The sequence below is a fragment of the Eubalaena glacialis genome, chromosome 1 (assembly GCF_028564815.1).
Source record: "Eubalaena glacialis isolate mEubGla1 chromosome 1, mEubGla1.1.hap2.+ XY, whole genome shotgun sequence".
Taxonomy (NCBI): domain Eukaryota; kingdom Metazoa; phylum Chordata; class Mammalia; order Artiodactyla; family Balaenidae; genus Eubalaena; species Eubalaena glacialis.
In genome coordinates, this window is record NC_083716.1 from 91,862,741 (window position 1) to 91,878,782 (window position 16,042).

The 16,042-nt window shown below is 72.8% G+C and overlaps 5 non-coding genes and 10 pseudogenes across 5 annotated transcripts; all 15 read left to right on the forward strand.

The window, feature by feature from the left end:
- Positions 1–748: 748 nt before the first annotated feature.
- On the forward strand, positions 749–867 carry LOC133075772 (5S ribosomal RNA). The gene has a single exon (XR_009697406.1). It is a non-coding gene; the product is annotated as a 5S ribosomal RNA (ribosomal RNA).
- Positions 868–1,784: 917 nt separating this feature from the next.
- LOC133105151 (5S ribosomal RNA) lies at positions 1,785–1,903 on the forward strand (annotated as a pseudogene).
- Positions 1,904–2,814: 911 nt separating this feature from the next.
- LOC133074821 (5S ribosomal RNA) lies at positions 2,815–2,933 on the forward strand (annotated as a pseudogene).
- Positions 2,934–3,843: 910 nt separating this feature from the next.
- On the forward strand, positions 3,844–3,962 carry LOC133076336 (5S ribosomal RNA). The gene has a single exon (XR_009697526.1). It is a non-coding gene; the product is annotated as a 5S ribosomal RNA (ribosomal RNA).
- A 917-nt stretch (positions 3,963–4,879) lies between these two features.
- LOC133105158 (5S ribosomal RNA) lies at positions 4,880–4,998 on the forward strand (annotated as a pseudogene).
- A 911-nt stretch (positions 4,999–5,909) lies between these two features.
- On the forward strand, positions 5,910–6,028 carry LOC133074825 (5S ribosomal RNA; annotated as a pseudogene).
- A 910-nt stretch (positions 6,029–6,938) lies between these two features.
- Positions 6,939–7,057, forward strand: LOC133076938 (5S ribosomal RNA). The gene has a single exon (XR_009697645.1). It is a non-coding gene; the product is annotated as a 5S ribosomal RNA (ribosomal RNA).
- Positions 7,058–7,974: 917 nt separating this feature from the next.
- Positions 7,975–8,093, forward strand: LOC133105164 (5S ribosomal RNA; annotated as a pseudogene).
- A 911-nt stretch (positions 8,094–9,004) lies between these two features.
- On the forward strand, positions 9,005–9,123 carry LOC133074831 (5S ribosomal RNA; annotated as a pseudogene).
- Positions 9,124–10,033: 910 nt separating this feature from the next.
- On the forward strand, positions 10,034–10,152 carry LOC133077550 (5S ribosomal RNA). The gene has a single exon (XR_009697780.1). It is a non-coding gene; the product is annotated as a 5S ribosomal RNA (ribosomal RNA).
- Positions 10,153–11,069: 917 nt separating this feature from the next.
- On the forward strand, positions 11,070–11,188 carry LOC133105169 (5S ribosomal RNA; annotated as a pseudogene).
- A 911-nt stretch (positions 11,189–12,099) lies between these two features.
- On the forward strand, positions 12,100–12,218 carry LOC133074853 (5S ribosomal RNA; annotated as a pseudogene).
- Positions 12,219–13,128: 910 nt separating this feature from the next.
- LOC133078163 (5S ribosomal RNA) lies at positions 13,129–13,247 on the forward strand. The gene has a single exon (XR_009697840.1). It is a non-coding gene; the product is annotated as a 5S ribosomal RNA (ribosomal RNA).
- Positions 13,248–14,164: 917 nt separating this feature from the next.
- On the forward strand, positions 14,165–14,283 carry LOC133105176 (5S ribosomal RNA; annotated as a pseudogene).
- Positions 14,284–15,194: 911 nt separating this feature from the next.
- Positions 15,195–15,313, forward strand: LOC133074864 (5S ribosomal RNA; annotated as a pseudogene).
- The last annotated feature ends 729 nt before the right edge of the window (positions 15,314–16,042 follow it).

A 16,042-nucleotide genomic window follows, 5' to 3' on the forward strand; every position in this document is an offset into this window, starting at 1 on the left:
GGCCCTGGAAGGCAGCCGCCACCCCAGCCGCTCCCGTGGTGGCTGGCCCGGACCCAGACTCCGCCGCAGGCCGGGGTGCCGTCCGTGCGGCCCGCGAGGCCCTCGACCTGCACTTGGCCGCCCCCACCGGAGCCCAGCCGCGCCGCAGCCCCCTGTCTGCCCGTGTGTCTCTCCACAGCTCCCTCCGGAAAAAGCCCCCCCCTCCGCCGTTTCGCCACGGCCGGGGGCGGGAGCGGGGGCGGGGGCCGGGGCCGCTTCTCCGGGCCTGCCGGCCACCAGGGCCGGGGTCCTGTGCTCGGCGGGCGGCGTGGGGGCAAGGGGGGGCCTTGCTGGGGCTAAGGGGCCGTGCCCACTCCATGGTGGCTCCCAGTGGCTTCGGGCCAGCTGCTGCCCGGCCGGAGGGCCGGCCCGGCCGTGGCCGGGCTGCGCCTAACTCCGCGTGGGCGGGCAGGGGGGGATGCCCAAGGGACCGCGGCCGCCGGGCCCTGAAGCCTCCGGGGCCGCGTCCCTGTGAGCGTCGAGCGGGATCTGCGGCGGGGCGCCAAGCGCCGACGGGCCTGGAGCGTCCCGCCCGCCCTGGGCTGCGAGGTGGCCCACCACTCCGCCACCCCCGGGTCCCCGAGGCCTCCTGTCGCCTGCCTGGGCGGGCGGCAGGGCCCTGCCGGAGAGGGCTGGCCGCCGGCATGGCGGTAAGGCGCAGGCGCCAGCGAAGCTGGGCCTCAAGAGGCACCGCGCGGGCCCCTCCTGCGTCTACGGCCATACCACCCTGAACGCGCCCGATCTCGTCTGATCTCGGAAGCTAAGCAGGGTCGGGCCTGGTTAGTACTTGGATGGGAGACCGCCTGGGAATACCGGGTGCTGTAGGCTTTTTGCCTCCCGCTCCGCCTTCTCCTTTAGTCGCCCGCCGCCTCCGCCCCCGCCCCCGCCCCCGCCCCCGCCGGGCACCGCTGCAGGCCCCACCTCCTCCGGCCCCTCCCACCACAGCGCGCCAGAGGGGGCGCTCTCCGCCTGCCTGGCCGGCCAGGCGGCCAGAAGGCGGCCCTGGAAGGCAGCCGCATCCCAGCCGCTCCCGGGGTGGCTGGCCTGAACCCAGACTCCGCCTCAGGCCCGGGTGCCGGCCGTGCGGCCCGCGAGCCCCTTGACCTGCACCTGGCCGCCCCCACTAGCGCCCAGCCCCGGCGCAGCCACCTATCTGCCGGTGTGTCTCTCCACAGCTCCCTCCGGAAAAAGCCCCCCCTCCGCCGTTTCGCCACGGCCGAGTGCGGGAGCGGGGTCGTGGGCCAGGACTCGTTCTCCGAACCGGCCGACCACTAGGCACCGGGAACAGTGCTCGGCAGTTGGCGTGGATGCAAGTGTGGCCTTGCTGGCTGTAATGGGCCATGCCAACACAATGGTGGCTCCCAGTGGATTCGGGGCAACTGCCGTCGGGCAGGAGGGCCGGCCCGGCCACGGCTAGGTTGTGCCTAGCACTGCGTGAGTGGACAGGGTTGGTAATGCCCGAGGGACCTAGGGCCAAGGGACATTAAGCCTCCGGGGCCACGTCCTTGTGAGCATCAAGCGGGACCTGGGGCGGAGCGCCAAGCACCTACGGGCCTGGAGGATCCCGCCTGACCTGAGCTGCGAGGTCGCCCTTGACTATGCAACCCCTGGGTCCCTGAGGCCTCCTGTCGCCAGCCTGGGCGGGCGGCAGGGCCTTGCTGAAGAGGGCTGACCGCCGAGCAGGGAGCAAGTCGCCAGCACCAGCGAAGCAAAGCCTCAAGAGGCACCCCGTGGCCCCGGCTGCCCTCTAAGGCCATACCACCCTGAACGTGCCCCATCTCGTCTGATCGCGGAAGCTAAGCAGGGTCGGGCCTGGTTAGTACTTGGATGGGAGACCGCCTGGGAATACCGGGTGCTGTAGGCTTTTTGCCTCCCGCTCCGCCTTCTCCTTTAGTCGCCCGCCGCCTCCGCCGCCGCCCCCGCCCCCGCCGAGCAGCGCTGCAGGCCCCACCTCCTCCGGCCCCTCCCACCACAGCGCGCCAGAGGGGGCGCTCCGCGCCGGCCTGGCCGGCCAGGCGGCCAGAAGGCGGCCCTGGAAGGCAGCCGCCACCCCAGCCGCTCCCGTGGTGGCTGGCCCGGACCCAGACTCCGCCGCAGGCCGGGGTGCCGTCCGTGCGGCCCACGAAGCCCTCGACCTGCACTTGGCCGCCCCCACCGGAGCCCAGCCGCGCCGCAGCCCCCTGTCTGCCCGTGTGTATCTCCACAGCTCCCTCCGGAAAAAGCCCACGCTCCGCCGTTTCGCCACGGCCGGGGGCGGGAGCGGGGGCGGGGGCTGGGACCGGTTCGCTGGGCTGGCTAGACACCAGGCGCCGGGTCCTGTGCTCGGCGGGTGGCGTGGGGGCAAGGGTGGCCTTGCTGGGGCTAAGGGGCCGTGCCGGCTCAATGGTGGCTCCCAGTGGGTTAAGGGCCGACTGCCGTCGGGCAGGAGGGCCGGCCAGGCCGTGGCTGGGCTGCGCCTAGCACTGTGTGGATTGACAGGGTGGGGAATGCACAAGGGACCGAGGGCCACAGGCCCTTAAGCCTCCGGGGCCAAGTCCTGTGAGCGTTGAGCGGCTCTGGGGCGGAGGGCCAAGCGCCTACAGGCCTGGAGGGTCCCGCCTGACCTGAGCTGCGAAGTCGCCCACAACTCCACCACCCCCGGGCCCTCGAGGCCTCCTGTCGCTTGCCTGGGCGGACGGCAGGGCCGCGCCGGAGAGGGTTGGCTGCCGGGCTGGCGGTGAGTCGCCAGCACCAGCGAAGCTAAGCCTCAAGAGGCACACCGTGGCCCCCGCTGCATTCTACGGCCACACCTCCCTGAACGCACCACACCTCGTCTGATCTCGGAAGCTAATCAGGGTCTGGCCTGTTTCGTACCTGGATGGGAGACCACATGGGAATACCGAGTGCTGTAGGCTTTTTTGCCTCCCGCTCCGCCTTGACATTTAGTGGCCCGCGGCCGAGGCCGCCTCCGCCCCCGCTGAGCACCGCTGCAGGCCTCACCTCCTCACGTCCCTCCCAACACAGCGCGCCGGAGGGATCGCTCCCCGCCGAGCTGGCTGGACATGCGGCCAGAATGCGGCCCTGGAAGGCAGCCGCCACCCCAGCCGCTCCCGTGGTGGCTGGCCCGGACCCAGACTCCGCCGCAGGCCGGGGTGCCGTCCGTGCGGCCCGCGAGGCCCTCGACCTGCACTTGGCCGCCCCCACCGGAGCCCAGCCGCGCCGCAGCCCCCTGTCTGCCCGTGTGTCTCTCCACAGCTCCCTCCGGAAAAAGCCCCCCCCTCCGCCGTTTCGCCACGGCCGGGGGCGGGAGCGGGGGCGGGGGCCGGGGCCGCTTCTCCGGGCCTGCCGGCCACCAGGGCCGGGGTCCTGTGCTCGGCGGGCGGCGTGGGGGCAAGGGGGGGCCTTGCTGGGGCTAAGGGGCCGTGCCCACTCCATGGTGGCTCCCAGTGGCTTCGGGCCAGCTGCTGCCCGGCCGGAGGGCCGGCCCGGCCGTGGCCGGGCTGCGCCTAACTCCGCGTGGGCGGGCAGGGGGGGATGCCCAAGGGACCGCGGCCGCCGGGCCCTGAAGCCTCCGGGGCCGCGTCCCTGTGAGCGTCGAGCGGGATCTGCGGCGGGGCGCCAAGCGCCGACGGGCCTGGAGCGTCCCGCCCGCCCTGGGCTGCGAGGTGGCCCACCACTCCGCCACCCCCGGGTCCCCGAGGCCTCCTGTCGCCTGCCTGGGCGGGCGGCAGGGCCCTGCCGGAGAGGGCTGGCCGCCGGCATGGCGGTAAGGCGCAGGCGCCAGCGAAGCTGGGCCTCAAGAGGCACCGCGCGGGCCCCTCCTGCGTCTACGGCCATACCACCCTGAACGCGCCCGATCTCGTCTGATCTCGGAAGCTAAGCAGGGTCGGGCCTGGTTAGTACTTGGATGGGAGACCGCCTGGGAATACCGGGTGCTGTAGGCTTTTTGCCTCCCGCTCCGCCTTCTCCTTTAGTCGCCCGCCGCCTCCGCCCCCGCCCCCGCCCCCGCCCCCGCCGGGCACCGCTGCAGGCCCCACCTCCTCCGGCCCCTCCCACCACAGCGCGCCAGAGGGGGCGCTCTCCGCCTGCCTGGCCGGCCAGGCGGCCAGAAGGCGGCCCTGGAAGGCAGCCGCATCCCAGCCGCTCCCGGGGTGGCTGGCCTGAACCCAGACTCCGCCTCAGGCCCGGGTGCCGGCCGTGCGGCCCGCGAGCCCCTTGACCTGCACCTGGCCGCCCCCACTAGCGCCCAGCCCCGGCGCAGCCACCTATCTGCCGGTGTGTCTCTCCACAGCTCCCTCCGGAAAAAGCCCCCCCTCCGCCGTTTCGCCACGGCCGAGTGCGGGAGCGGGGTCGTGGGCCAGGACTCGTTCTCCGAACCGGCCGACCACTAGGCACCGGGAACAGTGCTCGGCAGTTGGCGTGGATGCAAGTGTGGCCTTGCTGGCTGTAATGGGCCATGCCAACACAATGGTGGCTCCCAGTGGATTCGGGGCAACTGCCGTCGGGCAGGAGGGCCGGCCCGGCCACGGCTAGGTTGTGCCTAGCACTGCGTGAGTGGACAGGGTTGGTAATGCCCGAGGGACCTAGGGCCAAGGGACATTAAGCCTCCGGGGCCACGTCCTTGTGAGCATCAAGCGGGACCTGGGGCGGAGCGCCAAGCACCTACGGGCCTGGAGGATCCCGCCTGACCTGAGCTGCGAGGTCGCCCTTGACTATGCAACCCCTGGGTCCCTGAGGCCTCCTGTCGCCAGCCTGGGCGGGCGGCAGGGCCTTGCTGAAGAGGGCTGACCGCCGAGCAGGGAGCAAGTCGCCAGCACCAGCGAAGCAAAGCCTCAAGAGGCACCCCGTGGCCCCGGCTGCCCTCTAAGGCCATACCACCCTGAACGTGCCCCATCTCGTCTGATCGCGGAAGCTAAGCAGGGTCGGGCCTGGTTAGTACTTGGATGGGAGACCGCCTGGGAATACCGGGTGCTGTAGGCTTTTTGCCTCCCGCTCCGCCTTCTCCTTTAGTCGCCCGCCGCCTCCGCCGCCGCCCCCGCCCCCGCCGAGCAGCGCTGCAGGCCCCACCTCCTCCGGCCCCTCCCACCACAGCGCGCCAGAGGGGGCGCTCCGCGCCGGCCTGGCCGGCCAGGCGGCCAGAAGGCGGCCCTGGAAGGCAGCCGCCACCCCAGCCGCTCCCGTGGTGGCTGGCCCGGACCCAGACTCCGCCGCAGGCCGGGGTGCCGTCCGTGCGGCCCACGAAGCCCTCGACCTGCACTTGGCCGCCCCCACCGGAGCCCAGCCGCGCCGCAGCCCCCTGTCTGCCCGTGTGTATCTCCACAGCTCCCTCCGGAAAAAGCCCACGCTCCGCCGTTTCGCCACGGCCGGGGGCGGGAGCGGGGGCGGGGGCTGGGACCGGTTCGCTGGGCTGGCTAGACACCAGGCGCCGGGTCCTGTGCTCGGCGGGTGGCGTGGGGGCAAGGGTGGCCTTGCTGGGGCTAAGGGGCCGTGCCGGCTCAATGGTGGCTCCCAGTGGGTTAAGGGCCGACTGCCGTCGGGCAGGAGGGCCGGCCAGGCCGTGGCTGGGCTGCGCCTAGCACTGTGTGGATTGACAGGGTGGGGAATGCACAAGGGACCGAGGGCCACAGGCCCTTAAGCCTCCGGGGCCAAGTCCTGTGAGCGTTGAGCGGCTCTGGGGCGGAGGGCCAAGCGCCTACAGGCCTGGAGGGTCCCGCCTGACCTGAGCTGCGAAGTCGCCCACAACTCCACCACCCCCGGGCCCTCGAGGCCTCCTGTCGCTTGCCTGGGCGGACGGCAGGGCCGCGCCGGAGAGGGTTGGCTGCCGGGCTGGCGGTGAGTCGCCAGCACCAGCGAAGCTAAGCCTCAAGAGGCACACCGTGGCCCCCGCTGCATTCTACGGCCACACCTCCCTGAACGCACCACACCTCGTCTGATCTCGGAAGCTAATCAGGGTCTGGCCTGTTTCGTACCTGGATGGGAGACCACATGGGAATACCGAGTGCTGTAGGCTTTTTTGCCTCCCGCTCCGCCTTGACATTTAGTGGCCCGCGGCCGAGGCCGCCTCCGCCCCCGCTGAGCACCGCTGCAGGCCTCACCTCCTCACGTCCCTCCCAACACAGCGCGCCGGAGGGATCGCTCCCCGCCGAGCTGGCTGGACATGCGGCCAGAATGCGGCCCTGGAAGGCAGCCGCCACCCCAGCCGCTCCCGTGGTGGCTGGCCCGGACCCAGACTCCGCCGCAGGCCGGGGTGCCGTCCGTGCGGCCCGCGAGGCCCTCGACCTGCACTTGGCCGCCCCCACCGGAGCCCAGCCGCGCCGCAGCCCCCTGTCTGCCCGTGTGTCTCTCCACAGCTCCCTCCGGAAAAAGCCCCCCCCTCCGCCGTTTCGCCACGGCCGGGGGCGGGAGCGGGGGCGGGGGCCGGGGCCGCTTCTCCGGGCCTGCCGGCCACCAGGGCCGGGGTCCTGTGCTCGGCGGGCGGCGTGGGGGCAAGGGGGGGCCTTGCTGGGGCTAAGGGGCCGTGCCCACTCCATGGTGGCTCCCAGTGGCTTCGGGCCAGCTGCTGCCCGGCCGGAGGGCCGGCCCGGCCGTGGCCAGGCTGCGCCTAACTCCGCGTGGGCGGGCAGGGGGGGATGCCCAAGGGACCGCGGCCGCCGGGCCCTGAAGCCTCCGGGGCCGCGTCCCTGTGAGCGTCGAGCGGGATCTGCGGCGGGGCGCCAAGCGCCGACGGGCCTGGAGCGTCCCGCCCGCCCTGGGCTGCGAGGTGGCCCACCACTCCGCCACCCCCGGGTCCCCGAGGCCTCCTGTCGCCTGCCTGGGCGGGCGGCAGGGCCCTGCCGGAGAGGGCTGGCCGCCGGCATGGCGGTAAGGCGCAGGCGCCAGCGAAGCTGGGCCTCAAGAGGCACCGCGCGGGCCCCTCCTGCGTCTACGGCCATACCACCCTGAACGCGCCCGATCTCGTCTGATCTCGGAAGCTAAGCAGGGTCGGGCCTGGTTAGTACTTGGATGGGAGACCGCCTGGGAATACCGGGTGCTGTAGGCTTTTTGCCTCCCGCTCCGCCTTCTCCTTTAGTCGCCCGCCGCCTCCGCCCCCGCCCCCGCCCCCGCCCCCGCCGGGCACCGCTGCAGGCCCCACCTCCTCCGGCCCCTCCCACCACAGCGCGCCAGAGGGGGCGCTCTCCGCCTGCCTGGCCGGCCAGGCGGCCAGAAGGCGGCCCTGGAAGGCAGCCGCATCCCAGCCGCTCCCGGGGTGGCTGGCCTGAACCCAGACTCCGCCTCAGGCCCGGGTGCCGGCCGTGCGGCCCGCGAGCCCCTTGACCTGCACCTGGCCGCCCCCACTAGCGCCCAGCCCCGGCGCAGCCACCTATCTGCCGGTGTGTCTCTCCACAGCTCCCTCCGGAAAAAGCCCCCCCTCCGCCGTTTCGCCACGGCCGAGTGCGGGAGCGGGGTCGTGGGCCAGGACTCGTTCTCCGAACCGGCCGACCACTAGGCACCGGGAACAGTGCTCGGCAGTTGGCGTGGATGCAAGTGTGGCCTTGCTGGCTGTAATGGGCCATGCCAACACAATGGTGGCTCCCAGTGGATTCGGGGCAACTGCCGTCGGGCAGGAGGGCCGGCCCGGCCACGGCTAGGTTGTGCCTAGCACTGCGTGAGTGGACAGGGTTGGTAATGCCCGAGGGACCTAGGGCCAAGGGACATTAAGCCTCCGGGGCCACGTCCTTGTGAGCATCAAGCGGGACCTGGGGCGGAGCGCCAAGCACCTACGGGCCTGGAGGATCCCGCCTGACCTGAGCTGCGAGGTCGCCCTTGACTATGCAACCCCTGGGTCCCTGAGGCCTCCTGTCGCCAGCCTGGGCGGGCGGCAGGGCCTTGCTGAAGAGGGCTGACCGCCGAGCAGGGAGCAAGTCGCCAGCACCAGCGAAGCAAAGCCTCAAGAGGCACCCCGTGGCCCCGGCTGCCCTCTAAGGCCATACCACCCTGAACGTGCCCCATCTCGTCTGATCGCGGAAGCTAAGCAGGGTCGGGCCTGGTTAGTACTTGGATGGGAGACCGCCTGGGAATACCGGGTGCTGTAGGCTTTTTGCCTCCCGCTCCGCCTTCTCCTTTAGTCGCCCGCCGCCTCCGCCGCCGCCCCCGCCCCCGCCGAGCAGCGCTGCAGGCCCCACCTCCTCCGGCCCCTCCCACCACAGCGCGCCAGAGGGGGCGCTCCGCGCCGGCCTGGCCGGCCAGGCGGCCAGAAGGCGGCCCTGGAAGGCAGCCGCCACCCCAGCCGCTCCCGTGGTGGCTGGCCCGGACCCAGACTCCGCCGCAGGCCGGGGTGCCGTCCGTGCGGCCCACGAAGCCCTCGACCTGCACTTGGCCGCCCCCACCGGAGCCCAGCCGCGCCGCAGCCCCCTGTCTGCCCGTGTGTATCTCCACAGCTCCCTCCGGAAAAAGCCCACGCTCCGCCGTTTCGCCACGGCCGGGGGCGGGAGCGGGGGCGGGGGCTGGGACCGGTTCGCTGGGCTGGCTAGACACCAGGCGCCGGGTCCTGTGCTCGGCGGGTGGCGTGGGGGCAAGGGTGGCCTTGCTGGGGCTAAGGGGCCGTGCCGGCTCAATGGTGGCTCCCAGTGGGTTAAGGGCCGACTGCCGTCGGGCAGGAGGGCCGGCCAGGCCGTGGCTGGGCTGCGCCTAGCACTGTGTGGATTGACAGGGTGGGGAATGCACAAGGGACCGAGGGCCACAGGCCCTTAAGCCTCCGGGGCCAAGTCCTGTGAGCGTTGAGCGGCTCTGGGGCGGAGGGCCAAGCGCCTACAGGCCTGGAGGGTCCCGCCTGACCTGAGCTGCGAAGTCGCCCACAACTCCACCACCCCCGGGCCCTCGAGGCCTCCTGTCGCTTGCCTGGGCGGACGGCAGGGCCGCGCCGGAGAGGGTTGGCTGCCGGGCTGGCGGTGAGTCGCCAGCACCAGCGAAGCTAAGCCTCAAGAGGCACACCGTGGCCCCCGCTGCATTCTACGGCCACACCTCCCTGAACGCACCACACCTCGTCTGATCTCGGAAGCTAATCAGGGTCTGGCCTGTTTCGTACCTGGATGGGAGACCACATGGGAATACCGAGTGCTGTAGGCTTTTTTGCCTCCCGCTCCGCCTTGACATTTAGTGGCCCGCGGCCGAGGCCGCCTCCGCCCCCGCTGAGCACCGCTGCAGGCCTCACCTCCTCACGTCCCTCCCAACACAGCGCGCCGGAGGGATCGCTCCCCGCCGAGCTGGCTGGACATGCGGCCAGAATGCGGCCCTGGAAGGCAGCCGCCACCCCAGCCGCTCCCGTGGTGGCTGGCCCGGACCCAGACTCCGCCGCAGGCCGGGGTGCCGTCCGTGCGGCCCGCGAGGCCCTCGACCTGCACTTGGCCGCCCCCACCGGAGCCCAGCCGCGCCGCAGCCCCCTGTCTGCCCGTGTGTCTCTCCACAGCTCCCTCCGGAAAAAGCCCCCCCCTCCGCCGTTTCGCCACGGCCGGGGGCGGGAGCGGGGGCGGGGGCCGGGGCCGCTTCTCCGGGCCTGCCGGCCACCAGGGCCGGGGTCCTGTGCTCGGCGGGCGGCGTGGGGGCAAGGGGGGGCCTTGCTGGGGCTAAGGGGCCGTGCCCACTCCATGGTGGCTCCCAGTGGCTTCGGGCCAGCTGCTGCCCGGCCGGAGGGCCGGCCCGGCCGTGGCCGGGCTGCGCCTAACTCCGCGTGGGCGGGCAGGGGGGGATGCCCAAGGGACCGCGGCCGCCGGGCCCTGAAGCCTCCGGGGCCGCGTCCCTGTGAGCGTCGAGCGGGATCTGCGGCGGGGCGCCAAGCGCCGACGGGCCTGGAGCGTCCCGCCCGCCCTGGGCTGCGAGGTGGCCCACCACTCCGCCACCCCCGGGTCCCCGAGGCCTCCTGTCGCCTGCCTGGGCGGGCGGCAGGGCCCTGCCGGAGAGGGCTGGCCGCCGGCATGGCGGTAAGGCGCAGGCGCCAGCGAAGCTGGGCCTCAAGAGGCACCGCGCGGGCCCCTCCTGCGTCTACGGCCATACCACCCTGAACGCGCCCGATCTCGTCTGATCTCGGAAGCTAAGCAGGGTCGGGCCTGGTTAGTACTTGGATGGGAGACCGCCTGGGAATACCGGGTGCTGTAGGCTTTTTGCCTCCCGCTCCGCCTTCTCCTTTAGTCGCCCGCCGCCTCCGCCCCCGCCCCCGCCCCCGCCCCCGCCGGGCACCGCTGCAGGCCCCACCTCCTCCGGCCCCTCCCACCACAGCGCGCCAGAGGGGGCGCTCTCCGCCTGCCTGGCCGGCCAGGCGGCCAGAAGGCGGCCCTGGAAGGCAGCCGCATCCCAGCCGCTCCCGGGGTGGCTGGCCTGAACCCAGACTCCGCCTCAGGCCCGGGTGCCGGCCGTGCGGCCCGCGAGCCCCTTGACCTGCACCTGGCCGCCCCCACTAGCGCCCAGCCCCGGCGCAGCCACCTATCTGCCGGTGTGTCTCTCCACAGCTCCCTCCGGAAAAAGCCCCCCCTCCGCCGTTTCGCCACGGCCGAGTGCGGGAGCGGGGTCGTGGGCCAGGACTCGTTCTCCGAACCGGCCGACCACTAGGCACCGGGAACAGTGCTCGGCAGTTGGCGTGGATGCAAGTGTGGCCTTGCTGGCTGTAATGGGCCATGCCAACACAATGGTGGCTCCCAGTGGATTCGGGGCAACTGCCGTCGGGCAGGAGGGCCGGCCCGGCCACGGCTAGGTTGTGCCTAGCACTGCGTGAGTGGACAGGGTTGGTAATGCCCGAGGGACCTAGGGCCAAGGGACATTAAGCCTCCGGGGCCACGTCCTTGTGAGCATCAAGCGGGACCTGGGGCGGAGCGCCAAGCACCTACGGGCCTGGAGGATCCCGCCTGACCTGAGCTGCGAGGTCGCCCTTGACTATGCAACCCCTGGGTCCCTGAGGCCTCCTGTCGCCAGCCTGGGCGGGCGGCAGGGCCTTGCTGAAGAGGGCTGACCGCCGAGCAGGGAGCAAGTCGCCAGCACCAGCGAAGCAAAGCCTCAAGAGGCACCCCGTGGCCCCGGCTGCCCTCTAAGGCCATACCACCCTGAACGTGCCCCATCTCGTCTGATCGCGGAAGCTAAGCAGGGTCGGGCCTGGTTAGTACTTGGATGGGAGACCGCCTGGGAATACCGGGTGCTGTAGGCTTTTTGCCTCCCGCTCCGCCTTCTCCTTTAGTCGCCCGCCGCCTCCGCCGCCGCCCCCGCCCCCGCCGAGCAGCGCTGCAGGCCCCACCTCCTCCGGCCCCTCCCACCACAGCGCGCCAGAGGGGGCGCTCCGCGCCGGCCTGGCCGGCCAGGCGGCCAGAAGGCGGCCCTGGAAGGCAGCCGCCACCCCAGCCGCTCCCGTGGTGGCTGGCCCGGACCCAGACTCCGCCGCAGGCCGGGGTGCCGTCCGTGCGGCCCACGAAGCCCTCGACCTGCACTTGGCCGCCCCCACCGGAGCCCAGCCGCGCCGCAGCCCCCTGTCTGCCCGTGTGTATCTCCACAGCTCCCTCCGGAAAAAGCCCACGCTCCGCCGTTTCGCCACGGCCGGGGGCGGGAGCGGGGGCGGGGGCTGGGACCGGTTCGCTGGGCTGGCTAGACACCAGGCGCCGGGTCCTGTGCTCGGCGGGTGGCGTGGGGGCAAGGGTGGCCTTGCTGGGGCTAAGGGGCCGTGCCGGCTCAATGGTGGCTCCCAGTGGGTTAAGGGCCGACTGCCGTCGGGCAGGAGGGCCGGCCAGGCCGTGGCTGGGCTGCGCCTAGCACTGTGTGGATTGACAGGGTGGGGAATGCACAAGGGACCGAGGGCCACAGGCCCTTAAGCCTCCGGGGCCAAGTCCTGTGAGCGTTGAGCGGCTCTGGGGCGGAGGGCCAAGCGCCTACAGGCCTGGAGGGTCCCGCCTGACCTGAGCTGCGAAGTCGCCCACAACTCCACCACCCCCGGGCCCTCGAGGCCTCCTGTCGCTTGCCTGGGCGGACGGCAGGGCCGCGCCGGAGAGGGTTGGCTGCCGGGCTGGCGGTGAGTCGCCAGCACCAGCGAAGCTAAGCCTCAAGAGGCACACCGTGGCCCCCGCTGCATTCTACGGCCACACCTCCCTGAACGCACCACACCTCGTCTGATCTCGGAAGCTAATCAGGGTCTGGCCTGTTTCGTACCTGGATGGGAGACCACATGGGAATACCGAGTGCTGTAGGCTTTTTTGCCTCCCGCTCCGCCTTGACATTTAGTGGCCCGCGGCCGAGGCCGCCTCCGCCCCCGCTGAGCACCGCTGCAGGCCTCACCTCCTCACGTCCCTCCCAACACAGCGCGCCGGAGGGATCGCTCCCCGCCGAGCTGGCTGGACATGCGGCCAGAATGCGGCCCTGGAAGGCAGCCGCCACCCCAGCCGCTCCCGTGGTGGCTGGCCCGGACCCAGACTCCGCCGCAGGCCGGGGTGCCGTCCGTGCGGCCCGCGAGGCCCTCGACCTGCACTTGGCCGCCCCCACCGGAGCCCAGCCGCGCCGCAGCCCCCTGTCTGCCCGTGTGTCTCTCCACAGCTCCCTCCGGAAAAAGCCCCCCCCTCCGCCGTTTCGCCACGGCCGGGGGCGGGAGCGGGGGCGGGGGCCGGGGCCGCTTCTCCGGGCCTGCCGGCCACCAGGGCCGGGGTCCTGTGCTCGGCGGGCGGCGTGGGGGCAAGGGGGGGCCTTGCTGGGGCTAAGGGGCCGTGCCCACTCCATGGTGGCTCCCAGTGGCTTCGGGCCAGCTGCTGCCCGGCCGGAGGGCCGGCCCGGCCGTGGCCGGGCTGCGCCTAACTCCGCGTGGGCGGGCAGGGGGGGATGCCCAAGGGACCGCGGCCGCCGGGCCCTGAAGCCTCCGGGGCCGCGTCCCTGTGAGCGTCGAGCGGGATCTGCGGCGGGGCGCCAAGCGCCGACGGGCCTGGAGCGTCCCGCCCGCCCTGGGCTGCGAGGTGGCCCACCACTCCGCCACCCCCGGGTCCCCGAGGCCTCCTGTCGCCTGCCTGGGCGGGCGGCAGGGCCCTGCCGGAGAGGGCTGGCCGCCGGCATGGCGGTAAGGCGCAGGCGCCAGCGAAGCTGGGCCTCAAGAGGCACCGCGCGGGCCCCTCCTGCGTCTACGGCCATACCACCCTGAACGCGCCCGATCTCGTCTGATCTCGGAAGCTAAGCAGGGTCGGGCCTGGTTAGTACTTGGATGGGAGACCGCCTGGGAATACCGGGTGCTGTAGGCTTTTTGCCTCCCGCTCCGCCTTCTCCTTTAGTCGCCCGCCGCCTCCGCCCCCGCCCCCGCCCCCGCCCCCGCCGGGCACCGCTGCAGGCCCCACCTCCTCCGGCCCCTCCCACCACAGCGCGCCAGAGGGGGCGCTCTCCGCCTGCCTGGCCGGCCAGGCGGCCAGAAGGCGGCCCTGGAAGGCAGCCGCATCCCAGCCGCTCCCGGGGTGGCTGGCCTGAACCCAGACTCCGCCTCAGGCCCGGGTGCCGGCCGTGCGGCCCGCGAGCCCCTTGACCTGCACCTGGCCGCCCCCACTAGCGCCCAGCCCCGGCGCAGCCACCTATCTGCCGGTGTGTCTCTCCACAGCTCCCTCCGGAAAAAGCCCCCCCTCCGCCGTTTCGCCACGGCCGAGTGCGGGAGCGGGGTCGTGGGCCAGGACTCGTTCTCCGAACCGGCCGACCACTAGGCACCGGGAACAGTGCTCGGCAGTTGGCGTGGATGCAAGTGTGGCCTTGCTGGCTGTAATGGGCCATGCCAACACAATGGTGGCTCCCAGTGGATTCGGGGCAACTGCCGTCGGGCAGGAGGGCCGGCCCGGCCACGGCTAGGTTGTGCCTAGCACTGCGTGAGTGGACAGGGTTGGTAATGCCCGAGGGACCTAGGGCCAAGGGACATTAAGCCTCCGGGGCCACGTCCTTGTGAGCATCAAGCGGGACCTGGGGCGGAGCGCCAAGCACCTACGGGCCTGGAGGATCCCGCCTGACCTGAGCTGCGAGGTCGCCCTTGACTATGCAACCCCTGGGTCCCTGAGGCCTCCTGTCGCCAGCCTGGGCGGGCGGCAGGGCCTTGCTGAAGAGGGCTGACCGCCGAGCAGGGAGCAAGTCGCCAGCACCAGCGAAGCAAAGCCTCAAGAGGCACCCCGTGGCCCCGGCTGCCCTCTAAGGCCATACCACCCTGAACGTGCCCCATCTCGTCTGATCGCGGAAGCTAAGCAGGGTCGGGCCTGGTTAGTACTTGGATGGGAGACCGCCTGGGAATACCGGGTGCTGTAGGCTTTTTGCCTCCCGCTCCGCCTTCTCCTTTAGTCGCCCGCCGCCTCCGCCGCCGCCCCCGCCCCCGCCGAGCAGCGCTGCAGGCCCCACCTCCTCCGGCCCCTCCCACCACAGCGCGCCAGAGGGGGCGCTCCGCGCCGGCCTGGCCGGCCAGGCGGCCAGAAGGCGGCCCTGGAAGGCAGCCGCCACCCCAGCCGCTCCCGTGGTGGCTGGCCCGGACCCAGACTCCGCCGCAGGCCGGGGTGCCGTCCGTGCGGCCCACGAAGCCCTCGACCTGCACTTGGCCGCCCCCACCGGAGCCCAGCCGCGCCGCAGCCCCCTGTCTGCCCGTGTGTATCTCCACAGCTCCCTCCGGAAAAAGCCCACGCTCCGCCGTTTCGCCACGGCCGGGGGCGGGAGCGGGGGCGGGGGCTGGGACCGGTTCGCTGGGCTGGCTAGACACCAGGCGCCGGGTCCTGTGCTCGGCGGGTGGCGTGGGGGCAAGGGTGGCCTTGCTGGGGCTAAGGGGCCGTGCCGGCTCAATGGTGGCTCCCAGTGGGTTAAGGGCCGACTGCCGTCGGGCAGGAGGGCCGGCCAGGCCGTGGCTGGGCTGCGCCTAGCACTGTGTGGATTGACAGGGTGGGGAATGCACAAGGGACCGAGGGCCACAGGCCCTTAAGCCTCCGGGGCCAAGTCCTGTGAGCGTTGAGCGGCTCTGGGGCGGAGGGCCAAGCGCCTACAGGCCTGGAGGGTCCCGCCTGACCTGAGCTGCGAAGTCGCCCACAACTCCACCACCCCCGGGCCCTCGAGGCCTCCTGTCGCTTGCCTGGGCGGACGGCAGGGCCGCGCCGGAGAGGGTTGGCTGCCGGGCTGGCGGTGAGTCGCCAGCACCAGCGAAGCTAAGCCTCAAGAGGCACACCGTGGCCCCCGCTGCATTCTACGGCCACACCTCCCTGAACGCACCACACCTCGTCTGATCTCGGAAGCTAATCAGGGTCTGGCCTGTTTCGTACCTGGATGGGAGACCACATGGGAATACCGAGTGCTGTAGGCTTTTTTGCCTCCCGCTCCGCCTTGACATTTAGTGGCCCGCGGCCGAGGCCGCCTCCGCCCCCGCTGAGCACCGCTGCAGGCCTCACCTCCTCACGTCCCTCCCAACACAGCGCGCCGGAGGGATCGCTCCCCGCCGAGCTGGCTGGACATGCGGCCAGAATGCGGCCCTGGAAGGCAGCCGCCACCCCAGCCGCTCCCGTGGTGGCTGGCCCGGACCCAGACTCCGCCGCAGGCCGGGGTGCCGTCCGTGCGGCCCGCGAGGCCCTCGACCTGCACTTGGCCGCCCCCACCGGAGCCCAGCCGCGCCGCAGCCCCCTGTCTGCCCGTGTGTCTCTCCACAGCTCCCTCCGGAAAAAGCCCCCCCCTCCGCCGTTTCGCCACGGCCGGGGGCGGGAGCGGGGGCGGGGGCCGGGGCCGCTTCTCCGGGCCTGCCGGCCACCAGGGCCGGGGTCCTGTGCTCGGCGGGCGGCGTGGGGGCAAGGGGGGGCCTTGCTGGGGCTAAGGGGCCGTGCCCACTCCATGGTGGCTCCCAGTGGCTTCGGGCCAGCTGCTGCCCGGCCGGAGGGCCGGCCCGGCCGTGGCCGGGCTGCGCCTAACTCCGCGTGGGCGGGCAGGGGGGGATGCCCAAGGGACCGCGGCCGCCGGGCCCTGAAGCCTCCGGGGCCGCGTCCCTGTGAGCGTCGAGCGGGATCTGCGGCGGGGCGCCAAGCGCCGACGGGCCTGGAGCGTC